We start from the raw sequence: 25,706 nt of genomic DNA on the forward strand, positions 1-25,706 counted from the left end.
AATGATCGTTTCCATCTCTCGAACGTAGAACGAGTCTTCATCTCGTTTCGCGAGTAGCGTCGAGTACCACACTCGTGGGAGGAGGGAAGGGAAGGGAGGGAGGGGGTGAACATCCTTACAAGATATATTCGGAATGTGAACTTTCACACACATACACACACGCGACATAGTTCGTTAAAATTGAAATCGTTGAAATATCGCGCGCGTGCACGATTTGGGTGTGACGATGTTGCGACAGCGGTGTTCTTTGACATATCACATTCGGCGCATGGATATCTATTTGCGGCGGTGCGCGACTTAAAGAGCGACGGCGTAATCCTGAGTTGGCGCTGGTAATAGACTGGAACTTACGCGGAGTTTAAAGGTGCCCGTACCCACGAAGCAATGTTACGAAATGGGACAGTTTTACAGGCAGTAAAATGTTGATTGGAATCCGGCCGATCGTTCCCCTCTCGCTCCTGTTATCGGGACCGTTCTTCGCTCTCTCTCTCTCTCTCTCTCTCTCTCCCTCTCTAACCCGTTTCAACCGCCGCCACCGACGCCGCTACCTCGCCTCGTCACCCTCGTCGTCCCTCGCGCCCCCTCGTAACAATGCGCCCGTTGCACTGGGTTTCCAATGCATACCAAGCGTGCATATACCGCGTATCTACGTGATACGTAATACGCAACGTCGTGGATACCCGAGTAACGTTATAGAGAACTCGAATCGCGTCGTATTCCAGAATATCAAGACTGGAACGTAACCTCAGTCCGATCCTACGTGGCCGCAAGTTCATGAAGGCGGATCACTTCGATTTTTGTGAAAATATCAAATTTCACATTATTACACGCTACATGCATCTCTCTTTTCGTTGGGAGAAAAATTGCAGAAATTATACGGGATTTTTTTCGAAGAATATTTCGCATATTGATATTAATCCGGCATTCTTGAAACTTATACGCTTTTAGTCATTTATGCCATAATATAAAAATAAAATGATAAAATTGCGTGTTTAGTTTGCGATTAATCGTTAATTTGCGCGGCAACAGGTCCATTAGCCAAATTAATAAAACAAGCGGAATTAATAAAACAAAGCTAATAAATATAACGTAGAGAGAAAGAGAGAGGGGGGAAGGGGGAAGGAGGGAGGAAATAATAGCCCACGTAGAGACTTAGCGAACAGGAAACTCGAATGTTCTTCGGCAAGTTGCGCGCGAGATTCAGCAACAACGTTTCAAGAACGCGGTTTAACGCGGCACGGCACAATATCTCTGCCCACTTCCGGCGCACGTGTACACGAAACCTCGTATTATTGTAGTACAGTGTAGCGCGTACTGTGCACGCCCATCGCCGCTCATTGTCTTGGATATGCTCGGGCGTTTTGTTGTCATCTCTCTTCGTAACGCCGCGACGTACGCTCGGTACGTTGGCGGATGCGGGAGGGTGGCGGGGGGGGGGTTACGTGAGCATTGAAGCGAAAACGTGAATGCGACGGGAGAAAAGGCGAAAACCGGGACGTGGAAATCGGGATGTTTCTCTGACGGGAGGGTTAAGCTACGCCCGTTGCCGCATCTCTCGCTCTCTCTCTCTCCCTCTCTCTCCTTCTTTCTCTCTCTGGTCGCTTCCTTCCTTCCACCACTTTGTTCGACGCATCATGCGTTCGAGTATCCCGGTACGCGTTATTGCGCCCAGTTATTACCGTGGTTATTACCGCGACGCTGAGTTTTACGATCTGATCGTCGTCGGGCTGCGGCGATCCGAGAGTAGAACTCAGAAGGGCTCTACATTCGCGTGACAAAAAGATTTTGGAAGGTGATGGAAGATTTTTTTTTTTGTACACTGTCCGACGATGATTCGTTCCGTTCCCCTGTATATTGTCAATTTCCTCCGACTGTCAAAATACTCTATACAGGGTGGACCGAAACGTTCCGGCCAGACTTTGAGATTTTATAGGAAATTTAATTATGAACGAAAAAGTTTCCCATAAACATGCATGTCGAGAAATGCTTCCTTAAAAAGTTAGCGTCCAAATGTTAAAGTTAGCACTCTGTATATTAAATATTTTATACAGAATAGATATCTCCAGTCCTACATTCGCTTCACTGGGGAAACGGAACGAATCATTGTCGGGCAGTATACCGGGACTGTCTCTACTTCGCGTTCTTTCGTCTCTTCGTTTTCGTTCCGTCTCAATTTTGCGCGCGCACAACTTTTTCATATATATATATATTTATACAAGCGCACTAAAAATTTTATAGAGGGGTACTTTGTCCTGTCGCGCAAGTCCACGATGTCGATCGTGGAGATAAAATGTCGCGTATACGTCGGGTATATCAGATATCGCGCGCGATTTCCCTTAGGCACAGATATTAGAGGCCAAGCTGAAAGAAACTGTCGACAGAGATCGATAGCTCTTGAGCGGGACGAGCGATTGAAAGTTACAGTTTAAATATATATGGAAATAACTTTCTCTCTCTCTCTCTCTCTCTCCCTCCCTTTTCTCTCTCTTTCTCTCTTTATCATATTAACTTTAATAGAATCTGAAAATTTGTAGCGGTTTAGTTACGTCAAGATATTTAAAAACTTGCGCCCAATCGCGGCTTCCAATCAAACTTCCGTCAAGGTATCTGTGTACTATGTATAAGAGAAGATAACTGTACATAAGAGAAAGTTCTCTAATGTTTACACCCCATATGTATCTATCACAAGTGTTGCTTATATGTAATATGTATTTTTGACGAGAGGGGAAATCTATAACGCAATTAAAGGGCCATTCATACTCGCAGAAAAATACTCTATCCACCACGTATCTCGATCGAAATTATTCTATCAAATTTATATTTCTCGCGTATAAAATAATTCGTCTTGATTATTTATCTAATCACGTTTTACGTGATACGTCGTGGCGCATTTGGTGCTTGTCGCCGGCGGAAATCGACCGATGACATTAGGGATCGTTAATCGAAAGTCGCGCCGTATTTATTTCCCACAAATTTACGATATTACCCCCTCCCCCCCTCTTCGTCTCTACGAAACGTCCGAGCGACGACGACGCAACGAGCCGAGTGCGCGTATGAAAAACGACGACGGCCATTACTCTCGCATCGGAGAAGCCGTCTGGCGTCTACCGACCGGCGTGGGGGCCATTAACAAAGTAGGGCTCTGGCGTAAAAAGGGTGGGAAGACAAAACAGGTGAAACGCTAAAAAATGGGTCACCCCGCGCACGGTCGCCCTCCCCTCTGCGCCTATACACATACACATATATATACAACATCGCGCGCTCTCTCGCTACACAGAGACAAACTCTCGTCTCGAGCATGAGAACATACGTCTCTGCGTGCAACCCCCTCTCTCGCCCACCCCGTTATAAAGCCACGAACGCGCGCCGTACGCCCTCGCGAACCTCGCTCGTATGTGTGCGTGTATATGTGTGTGTGTGTGTATGTGATGTGCGGTATCTATGGGATGCGTAGGAGTGGTAAAAGCGGTCTCGCGATGGTGGAACGGAGAGAACAGGCAGCCCGAAAGAGAAAGACAGATAGATGGGAAAGGGTGGGAGGGGTGCGGGAGGGGATGAGTTTGGAGTTGAGTTGTCGGCGAATGAGGGCACTGAGGCTGGCGGCAGAGGGTGAGGCCAGACAGAGGCTATTGATCCACCAGGATCCACCTACCAACTCACGTTAGTGGGATAGGCTCGGTCTGAAACGTCGATCTGCACTGTGGGGGAGACGTGGAAAATGTTTCGGGCGAACAACCCTTCGTGAAGAGAGTATGCCACGCTGCTCGCGACAATTCGACGACGACGCGAGATCGCAAGGAATACGCCCGTTGAAAAATATTTTTACCGCGCGGGAAATATTTTACTAACGCGAGAGATACATGTATACTATATATGTATAGAAAGAGAGGGAGAGAGAGAGAGAGACGCATCTGCGTAATATCGTCGCCGCCAATATTTCCGCCACCTTCTCTCCCAGGGATAGAAATAATTTGCGCGGCGGTATCCAGCCGCGTCAGGCCCCCGGAGGCTTCGCCACCAAGTCGCCAACATGTCGTCGTCGAGATCGTTCCCGCATTTTTCTTCTTCACTTGTTCGCCTTTTTTTCGGAGGCACTTAAGGTGCTAAAATGAAATTTGCATGCCGAACGCGGCGTCGTTTTACTCAGGACGAAAAAAATAACAGTCGCCGGCGGTTTCAGCGCGCGCGCGCTCACGCATATACACGAATATACATGTACATATATATCCATATATGCACTATACGCACGCGCGTATATTTTTCTCTATTACTGGTAACGAACTCCCCGCGGGATATAGGCTCGGTCTTGTCGTAGTGTATCGCGTAAAAAGCGCGTGTTTTGCATAAATAACTGCCCCGAGAACGGATTCAATTTTCTCCAGGCGCTCTTAAGGGTCAGGCGATATTTAAAACACGGGGGCAACGGGGGTTACGAGTTGCCGACTGTGCGTTTAAACACAGTTATTTTTTAATTACTTCAATTATTTTAATGTGTTGATAACCTCCTATACACTTTAAGGATCAGAATAATTTTTTTTTTATAATTTTCTTACAATTTTTTTTTAAATATCAATTTTGGATTATATTTTGCGTAAATATTATAAAAATATTATTTTAAATTATATTACACATATATAAACTTTTTTTTCGCTAAGATAAAAATTTGATTAAAGAAATAATTTAATTGCATTCTAGTCCATTTAAATTAGCCGATCATTCCATCTTTGATTAAAAAATATTTCGAATAAGATAATTACACACACACACCGTTGAATATATGAGATAAAAATGCTAGATCGATGGCAAAAGTTCTTAGCATATCGTACCGTTCCCTTTTTGCGGAGAGCGAGGTTTCTGTGATGCCATTTGAGTTCTCCCTTTCTATATCAGTTTGGTTCCCCCTTTAATTGGCCCGGCATGCGATTTATATTCGCGAGGTCGTCTTGTCGAGTCTTAATATCCTCGTTATCGCCGGCACAATATTTCTTCCGTGCCCGAGTAGAGCCGGCGTTTCCTCCAGACTGACAACCCTTCACTCGAGAGCTAAACAAATTCGAAGAGGTCTTTTGCTGTCCCCGGGCCCTGAGAGAGAGAGAGAGAGAGAGAGAGAGAGAGAGAGAGCGTGCGGAGATAAATAAATTGCGGGGGCGAGCACTCTTGTGACAAGGGGAAAAGGAGGGCAAATTGCGCGCCGGAGACAAAGGGAGCGAGACTCGCGACGGAAAGGCGGAGAGATATAACGTTATGAATTTATTTATGCAATACAACTTGGCCCATTCGGATTACAATAGCGCGAAATTTAATTGGATCGTTTACTCGTAGCGCTCAAGCTACGATCAGAGTAATCGCGGTTCGCGCTCCATGTCCTTCACTTCACTTCTTTTTCACTCATCCCTTGCCTAGCTCGCCGAGAAATAAAAGAAGCTTCATCGGTTTCTTCGAGGATCGCGGGGACGCTTTTTAAGATATAGGATATATGTACATGAGCGAACGAATAACGAAAAAGTTAAAATTTCAAAGATGTATGCGTTGTAACGATTGTGTCATTTGGATCGATTCACTTATAAGACGGTACGTCAAAGGATTCGTTTAGCAATGATAAAAAAAATTAGTACATGACCGAAACGAATATGAATATCCAAAAATTTATATTTCACGTTCATTCGTTTAATGTATCCATTTTTGAACTCGGCGAAAAGAGGAATTTTTTTTTCTCTCAGCTTAAAGATATAATATTTCGTCAAACTTACAATATATCAGATTAGAATTATAGTCGCTTAAAACGCGCGAAACAGTCTTTCTTCTCATATCTATTTTTTATTTTTCTTAATAAGTAATATATATATATATATATATATATTAATTATTTCATACCATACATATGACGAGTTATACTTTGACGAAAACGCGATTTCTGAGATCGTTAAAAAAAAGCAATGGCAGCCCCTCTCGGAAGCTCATCCCTTCCTTTTCGCGAATATTATTTATGACACAGCTCTATTCCATTCGGCTTCGCCCTGTCGCCTTTCCAACCGTTTTTCATACACAGTTGTACAATTTTCTCTATCCTCCTCGCTATCTCTTCGCTCTGGTTGCCCTTTGGTAACCACGACGGCGGCGGCGGCGGTGCGGTCTACTCCTCCCGTTCCCGTTTCATTAATTTTATCTGCACGTTTTACGAGCAGCATCCGGAGCTCGAAACAAATTAATTGCGCCACGCCACTCGAATTAATTGGCGAGCTCGTGATTCTCGACGGAAACTTTTGGCACAAGTTTACCGCGGTCTTTCTCCGATTCCCCGCAGATTGTGCATTGCAACTATTTGTTGTACAATGGCGCGAACAATTCCACCATCTTGAGTAATTTATTACGTGTTAAGACGGCACGATATATCTGCGATTTGAAATGATAAGATAATACATACGTAATAACTTTCTACTTTACGTTTTGCTTGCGGAGCGCGCATCTACGCATAGATTATGATGAGAATCTCGAAATGAAAATTTTTCCATTAACTTTTATAGCTGCGACGCAGCGTTACCTCTAAACTCCGCACATTAATACAAATAAGCGGTACAAGTATATATATATATATATATATATTTTTTTTTTTTCTAGAGACATATCACTTTTTATATCCATTTCTCTTCTGCAAAATTAAAAGCAATGTTTATGCAAATAAGATATTTTTTTATGTATAAATAATTTTTTAATTATATTTCTTGTCAACTTTCTTACTGAAGTCAAAATGAAATCGTCTTATTAATCGTTCAATAAATTTCTATCCTCTCTTGTGTCATGATATTAAAAAAATTTTACTCGAACCAAGCCAGGGGAAGTCTTCGAATTAATTTTTGCGATAAAAGTAAGAATTTAAATTGGTGAAATGGACATAATGGAAGCTTGGATCGCCCATATTTCGCAACGAGTGCATATTTTTAGTCCGAGCAAATCCCAGACAGTTAATCACCGTTATTAGAGCCGCTTAGACGGCAACGAGGTTCTAAAAACGTACTCCGAATGGCAATGCTGGGGTGGAAAGGAGGTGGAGGCGGTGGAATTGCCGAGGCAATAACTGGGCATGACCCTTCGGCTTACATCCGGATTTACATGTAAACGTACGTGGATCGTCGAAACTGCTTTCGCAACTAGTCTCGGGTCGAGTAAATTGGTAACTAAATGCCGGAGTAATATCGGTAACAGTTTGCTACGAAAGCTTGTTGCTGCTGTTAGTGCGCGTCTAAGTACTAACATACGTCGCGTTTGGATGTTCCGAAGAAAGTGGGAGGAATAGCGGTAATTAACTAACGTCTCGTGAGATTCTGCGTTTACGTAGGGAACGATTCATAATTGCGATTGTGCGTAATAATTTATTTTGCATAATGAACGCGTCGCGCGTCAACAGTCATAACGAATTTTTGCAATAAATAGCTATTACACGCTTTTATCATTTTTTTTATGTATCTTTTTACAAGAGTTGCACTGTAAAAAAAATTCAGTAAATTTACACAAATAATAAGTGTAAAAATTACATGATTAGTCCTATAAATATAAAAAATCATGTAATTTTACAGAAATTTAGTAATTCTACAAAAATTATGTAAATTTGTCTTTTATGTGTAAATATATCTAATTTATTTGGAAAATTACATAAGCAATAGAATATTTTAAATATTTTATGTAATTTTATCCTAATTTTTGGATAATATTACACAATATGACGCGCCGTATTCGAGCAATACATAGAATTTATTGTATTGTGTAATATTACAAAAAAATTTGGATAATCACATAAAATATTTAAATTTATTTTACTTGCAGACTGAAAATTTACAAACGCATGGAAATTTACAACTATCACAGTGGGTCTCAAAATTACCCACTATCATCGGTGTAATGTTTTACACAAAATTTTTTCACAGTGTGTATTGCTATTTCGCGATGTGACGTTCAACCACTCGGATAATCAAGTCGCCTCATCGTCGCGTTTAAAGTGTGCTTGCATGCGTAAACAAAAAACAGGTTTCGCCTGAAAAATAAAGCGATTTGTCTTGTTATATTTTCGTGGTCGTTTCTCGTCTGGCAAATGTATACGATGTCGACTTTCGCGATATTTTCGCGAACCGGCGGCTTGGCAGATACGTTCAGCAGATATTAGCCGGATTATGAATATTTCCGTTGCTACACAATGAAATCGCTCTGCGCACAGTGAGACTCTGCTTTTCCGACAGAACGGTATCTGATTGCGGCGACATTTCGGTGCTTTGAAGAGAGCTATCTTTCTCGATTTCCAACCACCGCGTGAAAGAGCTCATTAATTAACGGCACACATGCGTCATACGAAGAAATATAACGGAAGAGAAATAATGAAAGACGATATTACGTGATTATGCGTCAAACGAGAGTATGCGCTTACTTGTAATAGACATTCGAAATTTCGTCACACATCCTGCTTTTATCACGTGTTATTATTATTTCGTTATAAAAATACGCGAAATCATATATATAAATATTATGTAGTAATACATTTATATATATACAGTGACTATAAATAATAGTTATAAAATATCTTGAATTTCAAAAAAATTAATCTCTATATATTCTATGTCTGGATATGTCTGTTGATGAAAGTATAAAGCTCAAGCGTTTAACATTAAATGTGCCTCATGTGATTTCGATCTTTCTGTTTTCAAGCGCGAAAATTATCTTATTGTTAGTAAACATAAAACAAGTTCGAGCTACGCTGAATGAAAACACAAAAAGCCTAAATATTTAATATACATTGCGTTTGCCGATAAAATGATATCGCGGGAGGCAATAGCATGTCGAGGAAACTTGGTCGTCCGACTTAGCGCGTGGTAGCGGTCGCATCCGGTGCATACAAATTTTCACATAACCGGCTCCTCTCTCTCTCTCTCTCTTTCATCGTATCTTCGTCTTCTCTCGTCTCCGTGGATACATGTGTACCCGAGAACGACGAGCCATCCTTTTATATGCTCGTCGTTTTCCCTCCCCGTCGCTTTCAACCCCTTCCACACCTTGCCGCCGAGGACCGCAACAGGATATCGCCAAGTAACTTGCCGCTCGTTCGTGCGGAGTCTCAATCCAATAACCATTTAAGAGCCTTACACTCATACCTTACACGCCGGGGAAACCGCTTTTACACGCCGCCGTAGCTTTTTCTCCGTTCGTCCCGTTCGTTTCTTCCCCGCGGATGGCGATGCCGTTAGGTAGCGCGCATATAAGCGTACGTAAGTACGCCGCTACATGAGCGGCACAGCAAATGTTCGTAAGATTAAAAGGCATTTGTTTTGATATCGAAGATGCGTGGCGATTAGCTCCATAAAGTAGTCTACGTGTGAATATGCGCCATTTATACATTCCTCTATTTTTCCAATAGTGCGTTTACGTGTATGCTTATACGTGGAACTTTTAGATGACAAAATTTATTTCTAGATTGTGTGATAATATTGTTATATGTTACAATTTAGGAATAACAGAAAAATTTAGTATTTTTATTGTTGGAAGAAAAAAAAAATGTAAAACAAATCGTGTAACTGGAAAATAATTTAACAATAATTATTAGATTAATAGATGCTAAATATATAAAAATATACTTTAAACATTTGGAGATTTGGGAAGGAAGGAAGGAAGAGGGGAAGTGGAGTTTAGCGTGACATTTTAAAGAGACATTTATTTAAAACTTACATTCGCGCAACGAATTAGCCGGCTACTTATGTAAAATTTATGTAAGGAAAGAATTTAATCTCGCGCTCTCATATCCACCAGTTCACTCCTTGTTCTTTGTTCAGTTATTAAGTGTTAAACATTAGTACGTGACACACTTTTTTTAGCATATCTTTTTAAAATATTTTAATATTTTTGCAATAAATATTATTTACGCCAATATCGCTAGTACTTTGATACGAGAAATTCCCTTTTCAATTATCAATAATAACCGTCGAATCGATATTTACGATTTCTCGTTTGCATAATTAATTAAAGACCCCTTGTCGAGTCTTGAGTAATCGCGTTATAATCAATTTCTTTTGCGTAATCTTGTTAGGCCTCGACAACACTGCGGTATTATCTATTGAAACTACTGATAGTAGTGCTACAACACTTTATAAATTATTACGCGAATTAAACGCGTCGTGATAAACATCCGTCTCATATCACATCGTTATCGCTCAGCTGTTTTAACGATAAAATCGCTATTAAATCGTCATAAAAATATTTTCAAACATTGACATATATATTTAACGTTTTCGTTGAAATATAAAATTTATTGCCAAATTTAATTTTTTTTTTAACGAGAATACTCTTGCAAATTCTTCATAAGCTTTTTTCGTTGTTCACGTTAGAAAAACGATGACCAGTGCGTTCCGAAATAATGAATTAACGATCACAATCTATATGATAATGTTTGTGGAATCGGAGAGAGTCGTTTCGGTGCCCCCTTCTTTTTGCTTGCGCTCCGTATTCATGTATGACAAGTTGCGTCCGTTTGCGGAATCGGAAAAAAAAAAAAAAACGGAAGTAAGGGATCGTCTGTTATATAGATCGCTTCTTTCTCTCCACCGTGTTCAAACTTCCCTATCCTTCCCCTCCTCTTTTGCTCTCTTTGCTTTGGTCCGTAACGCGTGACGATGTCTTTTGATTTCACGAGCAAATCCTGCATCCAATTTCGACGAACGGACCTTTCCTGTCCAAGAATGATTGGGGATTTCTGCCCAGAAGTCAAACAAATCTTGTCCATCGCTAACCGTGAAACGAATTTCTGGCCCTTCTAAGGAGATCAATCTATAGTCCTCGACGTCTGTACTCAATCAATTCGATGGTTGCTCCGTTTTGCGTCGACAGCAGCTGATAGAAATTAATTGGAGGGTGGGAATGCGCCGAAGGTGATAAACGCGCAGGATATAGAACAACTAAACTCTTTTCTTAGATTGTCTTGCGAGGAGAATTGATCTTATTTTTGTAGCGAGTAGAAAATCAACATCAACGTAAAAATTCGATGCGCGTAACAAATAAAATATTAGAAAAAGAAATGTGCGCGATTTATATATAAACGAATAATTTCCTTGGCAATTATTCCGCCGGAGAGATACGGTTTTTCAAACTTCTTTTAGAAAGAATCGAGATGACGAAGTGTACTCGGTCGCGCGTTTGCTAGTGAAATATTTTTGCCTCATAGCTGGTTTATTGAGAGAGGCAACGACAAACTAACGACTCGAGTGACCTCATCGTTCGCATTTTGCTCCGACTTTGAGAAGCCTAATCAAGCTCGAGATGCTTCTGATCTCCGTGTTCCAGTATTTCCCGAGTCGCTCTCTTCACGTCAAAATCTCCTTTCTAATTAGGGAGCAGCGAGCGAGTATTCAGCAGGAGTCGTCGCCTCGCGAAATACGATTTTCATTTCAGCCGGCGAATATGTGTGTGACACGCTTGACGAAAATTTTCGTCGCGAAAATGTTTGTTCGTCTTTTTTCACGGCGGCTAATTTCTTTAAGCACGGCTTCGTCTCGCTGCATACCCCGCGTCGGGAAACAGTATCTTAAAGTAACGTAGCTCGACTTTATTGGATGACTTTCGGACGAGCGGAGCGCAAAGTTTTCATGGTTACGAGTAGGGGAAATCCCAGTCGTAAAAATAAGTGTACTATGAGGTGGTTTAACAGTGTCTTAAGCAGCGAAGCAACGTCGCGTTAAAATTCCTCGGGAACATTGCAAAATTGCCCGCGGCAAATTCGCCGTAAAAAATTGAATGTCCTTTTCATCGTACCCGTTTTTCACGAAATCTCTTTGCAAATTATATCGGGGCGGCGTTTTCTCTCTTGTACGATCCCTCAAAAAGGAAAAATGCCCTCGATCACGTGCGAAATTGTTTACTCAATAATATATACCCAACATTGTCACTCGCGCAATTTACATTCGCGGCTTTGTCTCGCCGGAAATTTATTCTTTCAGCGTCTATATATATATATATATATATATATATATATATATATATATATATATATACACATATACACATATATATATACATACATTCATATATATATATAGAAACACACCATTTGTATATAAATATATACTTGCCCTCGGGCTCGTTCCTTCGCGAGTTTTCAAATAAGCGATTCTTCAGGAGGATCGAATGGACCAGTGACGCGAAAGGGCCTGGAAGGCTCTGCCATTAAAGTTGCACGCGTTGCTGGCAGCCTCGCGGCGCAGGAGGCATCGCTGGCCTGATATCCATATGCAGCAGCCCGAGGAAATAAGCTCGCTCGTAAATAAGAAAAGTTCTTACCCGGGCATCATCTCTCTCGCTCTCTCCCTCTCATTTCGAGGGGTTCGCTCACGATGGCGGTTGCGGAGCGCGCGCGTGGCTTCTAAGATATCGGATGATTTGTTGCGAGTCGTCCTCTTTTTTGCTCCGATCCGCTTCCGAAGGCTATGAATATACCGCGACGCGTGCTCGCACACGGCGACGTCATTTCCCGGCACTTTAACGCTATAATGGTCGGGAACGGTCACTTAACTCGCGTTGCCGCTTTTTGTCCCGCGGACATTATTGGAGGAACGGGAACCGCACGCCGTTTCGTTGCGTCTAGTGAATTACGAGAGACGTTCTCTCTTTGAAATTTACCGAAGGACATGGACGAAGAAAGGGTTAGAAAACATCGCAATTTTACTGTTCCTCATAGTCTCGCGAGCTATCAATATTTTCATGAAATTATCATATGATTTATAAAGTTTATAGACTCAAGTAAGTGTGTTTGCATACAGGGTGGACCGAAACATTTTGATTAGACTTTGAGATTTTATTCTGAAATTTAATTCCGAACAAAAAATTCTTTATAAACACGTTTATCCGAAACTTTTTGTTTAGAATTAAATTTTCTATAAAATGAAAATCTGACACCTCTATCTATTTATAGATTTATTAATTAAATCAATTATGTAAAGATTTAGTTTAATAGGTCATTTCTCGCTTAGAACGGCGCGATCACAGGAAAATTATAAAATAGAACAGAACCGGCTTAGGAATTGAGAGAATTCCCATCGCTAATCTATTTTCGACAAATAGAGTCAGCAGTTTTCCTTTCCCCGGCGGAGACTAACTGTCCTCGCGAAAGGTTAATGATACACGCACGGAGCCGCGTGTTACATTCTGGAACTAGCGAGATTGATTTACGAGTCGCGGTATTTCATTCGCGCTTCTATCCTATCGTGTCCTCTCGTGTATCGAGAAAGCGCGTTCTTACCACAACGACGACAATGACACTCGCGCCGCGCGATATCGCCTCTGTCTCTGCCTAGCCTTTTCGCGCTATAAGATTTATGGCCGACATTGGTACACCGCATCGCGAAAGTCGCCGTGGACGATAATCAGATGCAACCGGGATGACGAAATAGTTGGAGGCACGTGCGCGCCTTGACCGGCAAAGATCCATCAAACGCGATCTCGCCGACGAGATTCGATGTACATCCTCGGTAAATTTCAACGAGCATGCACTCTAAGCGCGACATAGCGGCTCGCCTATTTTTGCACCGTCGTTTATAATCCCCCGATTGCCGGTCGAGGCTGCGTGCCAAAGATAGAAATAAAGCGAAAGAAATCTTGTCTCGGCGAGAGACGACGGGATACGCCTCGCGCGCTTCTTATCTCGCGAGAATCTCATGAGCGATCGCCGGTGATTTACCGGGAATCCGCCGTCGCGCCGGTATCTCTCAAATCTCAGGACTTATGGCACCGCCGTGGCGCACTCATCCCCTCGCGAAAAATCGGCCAGCCGTAAAATCTGCAAGTTTCGCGGAACTCGCGCGCGAAGAAAGTGCGTGCAGTCGCCGCTAGCGTTTAACGTTGAATGTGATTTTATATGATATCGCATTACGTATTTATATATATATATATTTATATAAATGATTTTTTTGCAAAGTCTTGAGAATTTGTTAAAAAATTTGGATAAATGCAGTTGTTTTAAATTTCTATGACATTGGAGACGAGAAATGTTACTTTGCACTCATTTGCTTACGCGACATGTTCACTGACACAGTGATGGACAGCACGAGTTGAGGGTTAATAAACGAGTGCCATTTTCTCGACTCGAAATGTGGCTCGCTACGTCAAGAGTTCGCGGAATTTTTTCTCCCTTGGCAAAACCGCGGATGAATCGAGGGAACATCGGCGGGATGATTTCATCGGGCGAGAGTCTCGACGACGGTGATCGGGGAAAGTCCGCGCTCTGGAGAGAAAGAGAGAGAGAGAGAGAGAGAGAGGAGGGGCCCTCTGGATATATAAAATAATCCCCAGAAATGGTGGGAATAAATCACTCGTGTCGTGAGAGGTCTTCTTGATCAGACGGAGGGGTTGGAAACGGGATAAAAACGTTTCGCCTCCCTTTCGGATCGCAAGGAACTTTACTCCTGGCCGACCGACATACCCTTCAACACGCGTCGCCCGCATTTTTCTCCCTCCCTCGCTCTCCTCTTCTATCTCGTTTTTAAGCCACTCTTCTCCTCTCCTCCGTCGCCCTTTATGCCCATCGGCGGCGCACTCCATTATTCGATCACGTCAATTACACAGCCTCTGCGCCTAACGATTGAAGAATTCGATGTGGGGAGCCCTTACGTTTTTCTCGCGCTGGCGGACGAGTGCATCGATGAGAGAGAAGGAGTGTGGGAATTGATAAGCGAAAAGGAAAGGGTTGCCGCACGACTACTAACTAACGAAGCGATCCAGTTCGATCCATTTTTGTTGCTTTTCTATCGAATGCAGCGAGCGTTAATTTGTTTCCTGGTTATTTGTTGTTCGGTTTCGCCGACCCTTTCTCCGGCCGGGCGCGTGCAAATATTTGTCCGAGTCAATCGTCGGGGATTATTTGGAATAAACATTCGCGGCGCGTAATAAAGCCGTTCGACGCTTTCCCGCTCCGCTACAAAATTTTACAGCTGCGGATTCACGACGACTCGGGATATACATTTACCTATCCGCGCGCGCGCGCGACTCCCGTGACACACGCCCATTTTAAACGCGGGATTAACGGCAATGAAGTTACCCCGACGTTAGCGCGCGACGCGAAATTTCTTAATATGTGTCGCGAAGACTTATGGGAATGCCGTACCGAGCGGGCGAGCGAGCGAGCGAGCGAGACCGGAAAATCATCCCGACGTTTTTCATTTCCAACGCTCGCGCGCAATTTGTTTAATCTCGACGTCTAATGAAGCTTATCTGCGTGGAATCGATCGATCCTAATCCGCGCGAAATTGCGTCGTTCGATTTTCCTTCGTCGAATTAAATAGCACCACGCCCTTTTCTCCTGCCGTCCATCCCCGCCGTCCCCACGAGGGGGTTTCCCCCTCCCCTCCCGGATCCCGTTGACCTGACAGCCCTTTCCTGCCTGTGTGCATCGTCGACCTACTTACTTCCCTTCAGCGAGGGTGGAGAAAGTGGCAGTGGAGGACTGCGTTAAACAAAGGCGCTGGATCAATTTTTCAAAAGGAATCTTCGTTTCTATCCAGCTAAAGACGCGCGCGAGGATGGTCGATTTGAAAAATAATTGATTGAGAGCGACGAGGGTGAAGACGGGGCACGTGACTACCCTCATTATTTTGTTCGCGCGCTCCCTCCGTTTTTTGTTCCGCTTGTTTTTCATTTCCCCCGCACAATCTATCTGCTTCTTATTCCTATTTTTATGTTGCTGCTGCGCCGTATCTTTATGTGCATGTTGTTTGGCATTTGAACTTGTTTTCCTTTTATCCGTCAAATTAATAAAGATCTTAATTTAAATTTAATTTCGTTTGAATACTTTATCATTTTTATTTTACATATATCTTGGTAATTATTTCATACATATTCAAATATTACATAAATATTAAACAGTTTACATGTTGTTTATTTGTCGCACGATTCATCTCTTCTACCTTATATACTTTTTTTTTTCCAATTTCTTATACATAATCGTATCGTGCGCTTTGTTATTTGTTTAATTTAAAAACGAATTCCGTCAATTTCTCACAGATGTTCGCGACCACGTCTCTATTTGCCGACGGATCATTAGACAAGGATCCTGAACCAACATCCGATCCATTCGCGCGATATTTTTGGCGCGCGAAAAAAAAAACCTTATGACGTCACCCATTATGGCGCGCAAGCTGGCGGGGATACTGCCACTCCATATGTCGCTATCCAATATCTGTCGAGCATCGATCATTTCCGAGTTGCTCCCGTCGGTGGACAGTCGAGACGATTTGGGGCACTCTGCGGAACGCGCGATGGATACTCGGCCAATCGAACTTGTCTACGTTCCCCTTTGGCCTTTTTTTTTCACACCATGAGAAAGAGAGAAAGAGATGGAGAGATAGAGAGCCGACGAAAGGACGCATCATTGGAGGACTTGATGGATTATTTGTTCGGGGATCGCGTTGATTGCTACTGCTTGGAGGAGAGGAGGGAGGGAGGGAGGGAGGGAGGTTTCGGACCTTGCGCATTATGATTACATCGATCTTGTATTTGCAACGCGAAAGGTCCCTTCGTCGTGTCTGGAATTCTAATCGGTCAGACCGCCTGCCCGCGGCTATGTATAACGCACGTTCGTGTACGCATGCCTGATTTATGCGTTTTACCGTTGGAATTTATAGATTCGCGGGGCGAGCGAAGTTTGGGAACGGAAGGGAAAAGGGAAAGGGGGAGGTAAGGGACGGACGTCTCCCGAGGAAAAGTCCGAAAGTCGTAAACGAGGCGAAGGTCACTCGGACCTTCTCTCGCGACCAGCTTGACTTCGGTTGATCCTAGATCTCTCGGACCCTTAAATTTTCCTTCGACTTATCGCAATTTGCAAACTTTTCGTCTCAGCACGGCTCAGGCGAGGATACGACCGTTTGTTTTCGTTACTCGTGACTGTAATCGTCGTCGGTCGTCTTCTCGCTTCTTTATTCAACGCGCATAACGCACGGCGAGGACTTTGGCGCGGTGAGGATCTCGTCTAAGCAAAGTCCGGGCGAGGACGCGATTGCTCTGAGCGGAGAACGAGGGAGAATTCATGAGAATTGGATAAAGTCATAAGGTGGAATAAAGATGGGACTGGAGGTCCCCTAATGTAGGATCTTCCACCCTTAAAGGCGCGGAAAGGACTTTAAGCTGTTTTCTTCCGTGCTACGTGTTACATTACGCACAAATATACGGTATTCACACACTCCTTCATTTATGTATATATAGGACAGATAAAAGGCTACTGCACCTATACTAAAATTCATATTTCGCAAGCAAAAGTATCGAAGCGCGGGGCAAATGGAAGAAGATTATTATTATTCTATTTTATTCGATATGACATAAAGAGAGAAAATATGAAAAGAGTATAAATTTTTACTGTATTAACTCTTTTTGTATAAAACTTTAAAATGTGCACAAGTTATATACCTTCGATAGTAATACGAATTTTTAATAAAAAATTTATTTTTGCATGTAATAAATCTCTCTTAATTTAAAAACTTTATTTCGGTCTAATGTAATTCGTCTTTAATCTCATTGGCCGCAAACAGTCAATTTCGAACCAATATATACTATTTTGTTCGTTTATATTGTAAGAGAAATTTGATCTGCGCCTGAGACCTGATTCGATCGTACAAGTGCCTCCTCTCTCCGTCCTTTCATCCTGTCGATGGTTCTGCTTTCCTTTCTCAATCTTTTGAACAAGCTTTCGTAAGAAGTTTGGCAATTTGTAAGCTGACATCTCCGGAAAGAGAGAGAGAGAGAGAGAGAGAGAGATCAGGGATACATGCGCGCGCTGTCAACATATATGCATATACATAATATACCACATATGTAAGCACGCATAAGTGGCTGCCTAGAAGGAAGGATCACTCTCGGTAGTCGCTCGAGAAGTCTCTCGAAAGTGTCTATCAAATTCTCGTCTCGCGTTTATATCTCCGTAATTCGATACGACGAGCCGTTCGTAATTATTTCGTTATCCAAAATTCGAGACGCGTACGCTCGTGTACGCTCGATTTTTTTACATCGATTAGTAATACGAGCTCTAAAATTTTGAAATGTTGCATTTATGTCGCGACAGGTACTGCCGGCGAATCGGCGGTAGCGCAGGGAAAGCAATTTGCGATTGATTCGACTGGTATTGTCAAAGGGTAACCGTACGAATCCGCGCGCCGATGCGCTTTTATCGTGCTCGAAAGCAGATAAACGAAAAACAAATAAAGCAAAACGATCTTGTGTTAATCGACGCTGTCCAGTTGGCGGATTTGCGCGGCTGCTATTTCCATGTTGGCCTCTCTCTCCCATATTCACTCAAGCGTACATCCTACATTTTTAACGGCGCTCTAAAATTCTCTCTAAAATTCCATTACCGTGTGCTCTCATATCGATATACAAAGTGTTGATTGCTAACATTATTAAACATCCCAAATATTTCTCTGTTTTGTCATTTTATCATTTTCAATTAAATTTTTTTTTTATTAACAATATTATCATATTTTCTGAAGATTATGATTTTAATTATATATATATATATATATTATACGAAAAATGTATTTAAATGATTTTATTAATTTTAATGTACATTTGCATTATATCAGACTAGCAAGTTCACATCCGTGTACATATACAGGGAAGTGTATGTATCCCTTTATACTAGGAACAATAGTAATACCGGGGTATAACTGGATTTTGCTTTTATTAGATAAATATTGTACGTTTTCAGTGCGCGTAAAAGCAGTTTCGCCGAGAGGATGCGAGTTTCAGTAAAGCACGTGTCAGTATCGCGCCATTCAAGTACGCCAACGAGTAGTACATGTGCATACACGCTGCGCTTTTTACGATCAGCCGCGAAGTGTTCGACTATTGCGATTTCATTCACATAGACGCATGTAGCGCGTTTCCATTCTCCTTTCATCATTTGTAATAATACCAGAGATGAACATTGTCGACACACACTTCCGCCGTGAAATCTTTAACGTTCACGACACGCGTTGAAAAAGCATGCATAGCGAGAGATATTAAAGAAAGAAGGACGCGCGGACGTTCTCAAAATAAAATAGTATCGTGTATGATTAATACATATCGTGGATCAATGAGCCCTGAGAAGTATCTCAGTGTTACTAGAATTTTCATTGGAGACTTTATTCGCTATTTTTTGCTACATACAAATTAAACAATTGTGGTCAAAGTTAAATACTTTTAAAGGCGCACACTCGTTTGAAATCTCGAAAAATGAGTACATTTTTTTAGATTTTTTTTATAGTGTGATTTAATATAAAATTTTCTTTTTTTTGCAATATTAATACAATATTAATCACTAATAAAAATTTTTAACTTCAAAAAAATTTTTTTTTTTTTTTTTAGTTATGAAAGTATGAAAAATTTTATTAAGTACTTAATAATATTGTAAAAAAATAAAAAGTTTTTATCGAGTTGTTGCGCTGCAAAAAGAATCTGTATTCATTTTTTGAGGTTTCAAGCGGGTATATCCCCTTTAAAGGAAAGATTAATTTAAAATTTATCGATTTATTTGGATAATTTTGTAATAAAATTCTATCTAATCATTATCTGGTATTGAAAGACAATAGAAAGACGTACAAATTATTTATCGCAATTAAATTATTACTTGCGAAATTGTTGATAGCAATTTTATGAAGTTAGATCCTATATTTACGAATGAAATATTACGCGAGGGGAGCGCGGTTCTGGTTCGCAGCTGACGGTTTAAGAAGAACCACCGCCGGATATGAGCCGCTATGCACCTTGGGGACGGTGGAGAATGCAAGAATGTTACGTGGCGAGCATTTTGCTCGTCCATCCGTGCATAACACCGTCAACTTTAGTCATAAAGGCCTCGCCAGCTCGCAAAGTTGAACGTCTTTGAACGCGAATTCTTCCACCCGTCTCTTGACGCACATATGCATCTATCCGTGACCGCGCATCGACGTGTGTTGTCTCTCTGACCGAACCTATCCTTCGACCTTTTCTAGATTGAATCGGGGATGCCGGCGACGCGGAACGTGAATTGCATGTGTGATGAAAAAGAAGGAGGAAGGAAAAACGTGTTTATAATTCGTTCGAGTCTACTCTGCAACTTTGTGACGAGGCGTATACACATTATATTTAAATGATGATTGCATCTGCTTCATTACTCAGCATTATATTATAATAACGTAATGCGTCACATGTATAGGAAATGATTAACTGAAAAATGATTATTATTCGGGAACATATGTATGGAACGCGCATTAAAATATCATTTTCTACTCTCTATTTCTAATTGAAGTCTCGAATTAAGAGTTCTTTTGAAATTACAGTAATAGAGCAAAATATATTTCGATTTAATTGAAATAGATATTTTATTTTTTATTTATATTTTAATTGAAATAGATATATTTTATTTATTATATTAATATATTTTTTAAATATTTTATTTTGTTTGAAATGAATAATCTCTCGATAACAAGGCAAAGATTTCGCGTTTATGCACATTGACTCGACAGATTCAGGATACTTGGCGCAAAATTGTTGCACAAATTTGTGCATAATGAATGGCGGGGGCGTGGCCCACGATATGGACATAATTCTATTTCGTCGATTGCAACCTCCGCAACTGCAATAAAGCGTGCATTCTTGATGAGTCAGAACTCATACGCGTTGCGGCGCAAAACTGTTATTACACGGAGGCTATTTCTGAACGCATCGCATCTGCCACGTCGTCGGAACGTTGTATTTAACTGGCTTAAAAAGTATATTCCGTCCGTGTTGGCCGCGCGCTGTCGGTGGATCTACGGAGGAGGATTGACCGGGCGAAGCCCGGGTTGAGGAGTTATACGCCACGGCGAAACACGCAATTACAGTAACGTGTAACGCTAAATTAGTCACATGCTTTTGGCGTGGCCGCAGCGAGAAACGATTTCGCGTGGAATCGCGCGTCCTTGAACAATATGACGAATTCGATTTCAGTTCACCCATGATTTGCCAACCAAGCTTAATATCGGCGCGCTTAATCGCGATTGCTTTCTTCCATTTATCGCCAATCACTTGTATACTTGTTTACCACCCGATATGTGTTATATCGCGCTCATCGCGCGTACAAAAGCATAATTTTAATGTCGCGTAATAATCGCGGAAGACGCGGACGTAATCCATCTTGCGTAATAAATCCTCGGGACTGAAATTAGAATATTCTTTATGCCCGCCCGTAAAAATACCCGCTCGTATCCTCCGTAAACTTTACCCGTCCGTCCGTCCCGTCGTTATCCTGGTGAGCTATGCAAACGATCGAATGTTGCATCAGCGGGCGTGCTTGCATTTTTATGCCCCTTACGGTTATGCAAGCATATCATTTATCGCGCGTGGATAGCGAGCATCGATGTTCTATCTAGAGCCTTTGCATACGCGTGCGAATACATGGCCTCGCGCGCACACGTTTACCATATACGGTGCAGGTACATACGGGCAACCTGTTGCGGCGCAATTTTTACGCAAGTTTCCGCCTCGTCTACCAAAACTGACACCTACTGTAAATCATTCGCTCAGGAAGGTCCATGCATCTCCGAATCGATCCCCGATTTATGACGCGAGACGCACGGTTATTTCCATCTTTATGATACTTTTGAAATATTTGCGCGTTGACCATAATTTTAATCGCCAAAAAAAGCCTGTATTCGTAAAAATGATGAATGAGACAATAGATTTGAAGGATGTTGGAAGTAATTTTTTTTTTTTTTTCTTTTCGAGGGACGAGAAACGTCTTACACGTTAATGAGACAAACGTCAAGAACAAGATCTGTAGAAATCACGAACGTATATTCGGCGAAGGAGAATGAATATACCTCGGATGGATCGTGATAACTCACTTAGATGAAATAATGGATTTGGCACCCTTCCGCGAGGCAGGTCGCTCCTTTAATTCAATGGTAACGCCGAGGGAGGCTTTCCTCCTCTCCTTGACAAGAACTGGATTTAAGGCCCTGAATAAGAACGAACGAATTAACATTCTCGAAGGCTTTTAATTATGGACGTGAAGCCAGAATTGGCGCGCGCGAAAGCTAATCCTTTCTCTTCCTTTCTTCCCTCCCTCGGGAGAGGAGCGCCGAGTGGCGCGGATTCCCATATTCCGCCATCACTCGCTGCCATATTTGACGCGGTAGATTTTTTGAAACGCCGTCGTTTTCAAAATATATATCCGCGAGAGGAGAGATCATCAAAGTCGTAACCGCGAAGAATAGCGACGACGAGAGTGTCTTAATAATAGGAAATAGGTCGCGTGTTCCACGTGCCGCGTTTCCATCGGCGGGAGAAAAGCCAGGAAGTGTCACTCAAGCGTGCCGTTGGGTCGAGTCACTCTAGAATTCTCAATGTGACAGACTCGCGCGAGGTGCTCCTGCAGGAAACAGGAAATGCATCTCTCTCTTTCTATCTTTCTTTTTCTTTCTCGATTGTGCGCGCGTGGATCCATTACGTGGATGAACAGATCTTTTTCCAGTGTCGATATTCTTGGGTTACTCGGCGCGAGCGGAGGGTCAGAGCGGCGATCGATCTTGTCTTCTCGGGTGTCACGATAAAGCACCTAATGTCACGCTGCGTTTCGGAACGTTTCGGACGGAGTATCGGGTATCGATTCCGGCTTCGAGAGTAGCGAAAGCGGCTCGCGAGCGCGCCGAGAAAGGGATGGAAAATTATGGTAACGCTACATAATTTGTTCTTGCACGCTATTAGAAGCTCGCTATCGGAAGGGAGAACGATGGAGAGGCGAGAGGGATGATCTCGCGGAGCTTTCGGGGAGCGTTTCGTTTTAGCCGTAAAATTTGGATCCAGCTGCGACGATGCGAGGCGTTTTATACTCATGCTCGCTCATCATATGTATTACTGGCGCAGTAAAGGCATAAGGAGACGCGGCATATACAGCCATCGGCAAATGGCGCATCGTGACTCGATCGGTCGGCCGATCGATCGCGTATACGTGCGTCAATGCGCGTTTTGTGCGTGTGTAAATATATATACGGTAGATGGTGGATACGTATGTAGGATACACGTATATTCCCTGACCGCCGCGGGATAAAATCCTCAAGTGTCACATTTTACTGCTGCGTCGCCTTTATACCGGCTACCCTTTATACCTCGTGGGACGGAAGGAAGAAAGAAGGATACCATTTCACGAGTATTACGATCCGCCGAGGCATCAGCGTCTGCGAATGACCATCCTACTCTTCCTCCCCTTCTCCTCTACTCCATTTTTTCTGCTTCACCCCCCGTAACAACCTCGAGTGCGTTTCGCTTCGGTTTTTTTTCCCGAGACGCGACATTGAAATTCTCGCGCCACTGTGTATAGCGCGATCGCCGCTTTTTCTCTTCATCCGCGCTTTGCGCGCGACTGATATTTTATAGATATCAGGCCGGATGATTCTCGCCGTAATTTATTTATCACGCGAGTTCGCGAAGACAGGAACGAGAGATAGAAATAGATAGAGAGAGACGGATTGCTATTGATTACTATTATCGATGTCCGCGTTAGCCGCCGAACGCGCACGAAAATATGCAAATTATATCGATCGCCGGCATTTTTCTGCGTTAGCTCGATTCCTTCGAGTAGAGAGGCGGCTCTGGTGAATTCCGAGCATGATCTTCGGTCGAGAATCTCGGGGAGCAACGCGATCGATCAACCCGGCAACCAGTTCGAAGCGGCAGGCGTTTTGGATACCTTGTTGCGGGGCATATTCAGCTTAATTAGTTCGCCTTGCGAGATGAAGAGTCCCGATTAAAACCTACCAAGAGCCGATTTGTTGCTCTTGCACGCGGGCCCTTTTTCCGAATAGAAGATCCCGCCATTAAACGATGCCCGGCTCCGATGGACGCGCGCTCTTCGCGTGACGCGCGATCTAACTTTAGATACGCCACGTCGTGTTGCAGTTTGCTCTCTTTCTCTCTCCTCTTCTTTCTCGATCCAGCCCGGGCGTTAAGCCGCGTGTTATGACTGCGAATACTTTGGCGATAAAAAAATTTCTGCGGCGCATCCAGGGGCGGACGGGTCATGAGATTCGGCTGCTCGAGGAAACCCTCGGACAAGCCGAAGGGTCGTTGGGTCAGCGTGATCTGAATATTGCATAGGACACAATATACCTTGCCGTTGATGTCATTTGACCTTTTGTACTATCGTGAAAGAAATGCGATTATTTAAAGTAGTCTTACGCGAGCTTTTCGTCTGTCTTTCTTTCTCATTTAAGAATTTAAATGAAATATCTTTACCAATCTTTCATGCCGATAATTTTATAGCCGGCTCGCCCTTATTTGCATCTCGACTGATGTACGTTTCGAGCCAGTGTGTTTCGCGCTTTCTTCTTTTCTTATTCCGGGCGCCGAACGCCTTCGACGCGGATTAGCGCAGCTTGGAACTCTTGGAGGAACTCTGTTGCACGATGGAGATGCATCCTTCTTTCTCTCTATCTCTCTCTCTCTCTCTTTCTCACTGCGAGACGCGTAATTATCTCACTCGTAATTCACGACCATTACGGAGGACGCCTCGAGTTTACATCCGAGAGATTTCTCGACTACCTCGCCGGGACACGAGCGAGTGGAGATGAGAACGTTGCTTAACGAGATGCGGTTTTAATTACGACGCAATTGTTTCATTGCCCGGGCTTATCGCGGGGGCTGTTTTGATAACATCGAGGATTTAGCATTTCCCATGTAATATAATGTATATATAGTTGCGACTTTAGAGTTAAGTGCGTCTTACATATGATAATTCCACTTATTGCCAATCTACCAGACATCCTGAATGTCATCCTTTCATGTCACCCTTATGTTAAGTGTTCTCATCTTTATCCTCGCACTTTTATATATTTTAAAAGCCAAATCGAAGATAATATTACATAGAAATGCAAATTAATTTGCGTATTTGCGAATTGCTAAGAGGGACAAACATGCAGTAATATTTACTAGCTTCGTAAATGCATTAATATTTACAGTCTTGCGCCTGATTTCAAAAGTTGAAATTCGAGTGTGTTTGATATAGAAGCGTAAGCTCTTCTTCTTCTTTAGTCTAGCGTATCGACGCTGCGTTCCCGTCATTTAAAGCTCGTGGCGGCACGCTCCCGCCTTTATTTATCCTCGCATAGCCCACGTTAACGGTGAAGGAGAAAGAGCTTCTTAAACGCTGCGGCTGAATTGCATCGGGTTCATGACCCTGCACGTCTAGACCCACTGATTCACGCAGACGCATCCCTGCAGTTCCTTTTGTCAGGCGTGGCACGCGTTTCGAGAGGCCAGACGATGATTTCACGTGATGCTCCCTTTTTTCGCTGTCACGGGTAGAGAATATCGTCGACGAAGTGAACGGCGAAGACAAGCCCTGTCGCGTCGAAGACGCGACGACTACGTGCGGTGAACGCGAATTATATTTAAACGCCGGCGCTTCCGAAATTTTTTATAAGCGACGATCCGAATTTTCGTTTCGCTCGACCATCGGACGGTTATTTTCTTTCCATCTTTCGATCGATACTTGGAAAAAATATCCCGCATTCGTTGTGACGATTGTCACGAGAGCGATACGCGATCCTTCGCGAGAGAAGTTTGAAATTTTAGGATCACGCGTCGCAGGAAACGAGTCGACGGTGGGATGGCCCGATTGCTAATTCCTTCCGAGTTGAGGAACCCCTTTCCATCCAATTCATTCAATCGCTCCACCTCATCCTTCTTCTCCACCTTCC

At 42.8% G+C, this 25,706-nt stretch overlaps 2 protein-coding genes across 2 annotated transcripts in view; both read left to right on the forward strand.

Annotated features, from left to right (window-relative positions):
- LOC126849880 (3-phosphoinositide-dependent protein kinase 1) overlaps positions 1-25,706 on the forward strand; it is a 287,984-nt gene that overhangs the window by 32,737 nt on the left and 229,541 nt on the right. The window lies entirely within an intron of this gene.
- LOC126849903 (dexamethasone-induced Ras-related protein 1) overlaps positions 1-25,706 on the forward strand; it is a 460,128-nt gene that overhangs the window by 350 nt on the left and 434,072 nt on the right. The window lies entirely within an intron of this gene.

Source organism: Cataglyphis hispanica, chromosome 5 (assembly GCF_021464435.1).
Source record: "Cataglyphis hispanica isolate Lineage 1 chromosome 5, ULB_Chis1_1.0, whole genome shotgun sequence".
Lineage (NCBI taxonomy): Eukaryota > Metazoa > Arthropoda > Insecta > Hymenoptera > Formicidae > Cataglyphis > Cataglyphis hispanica.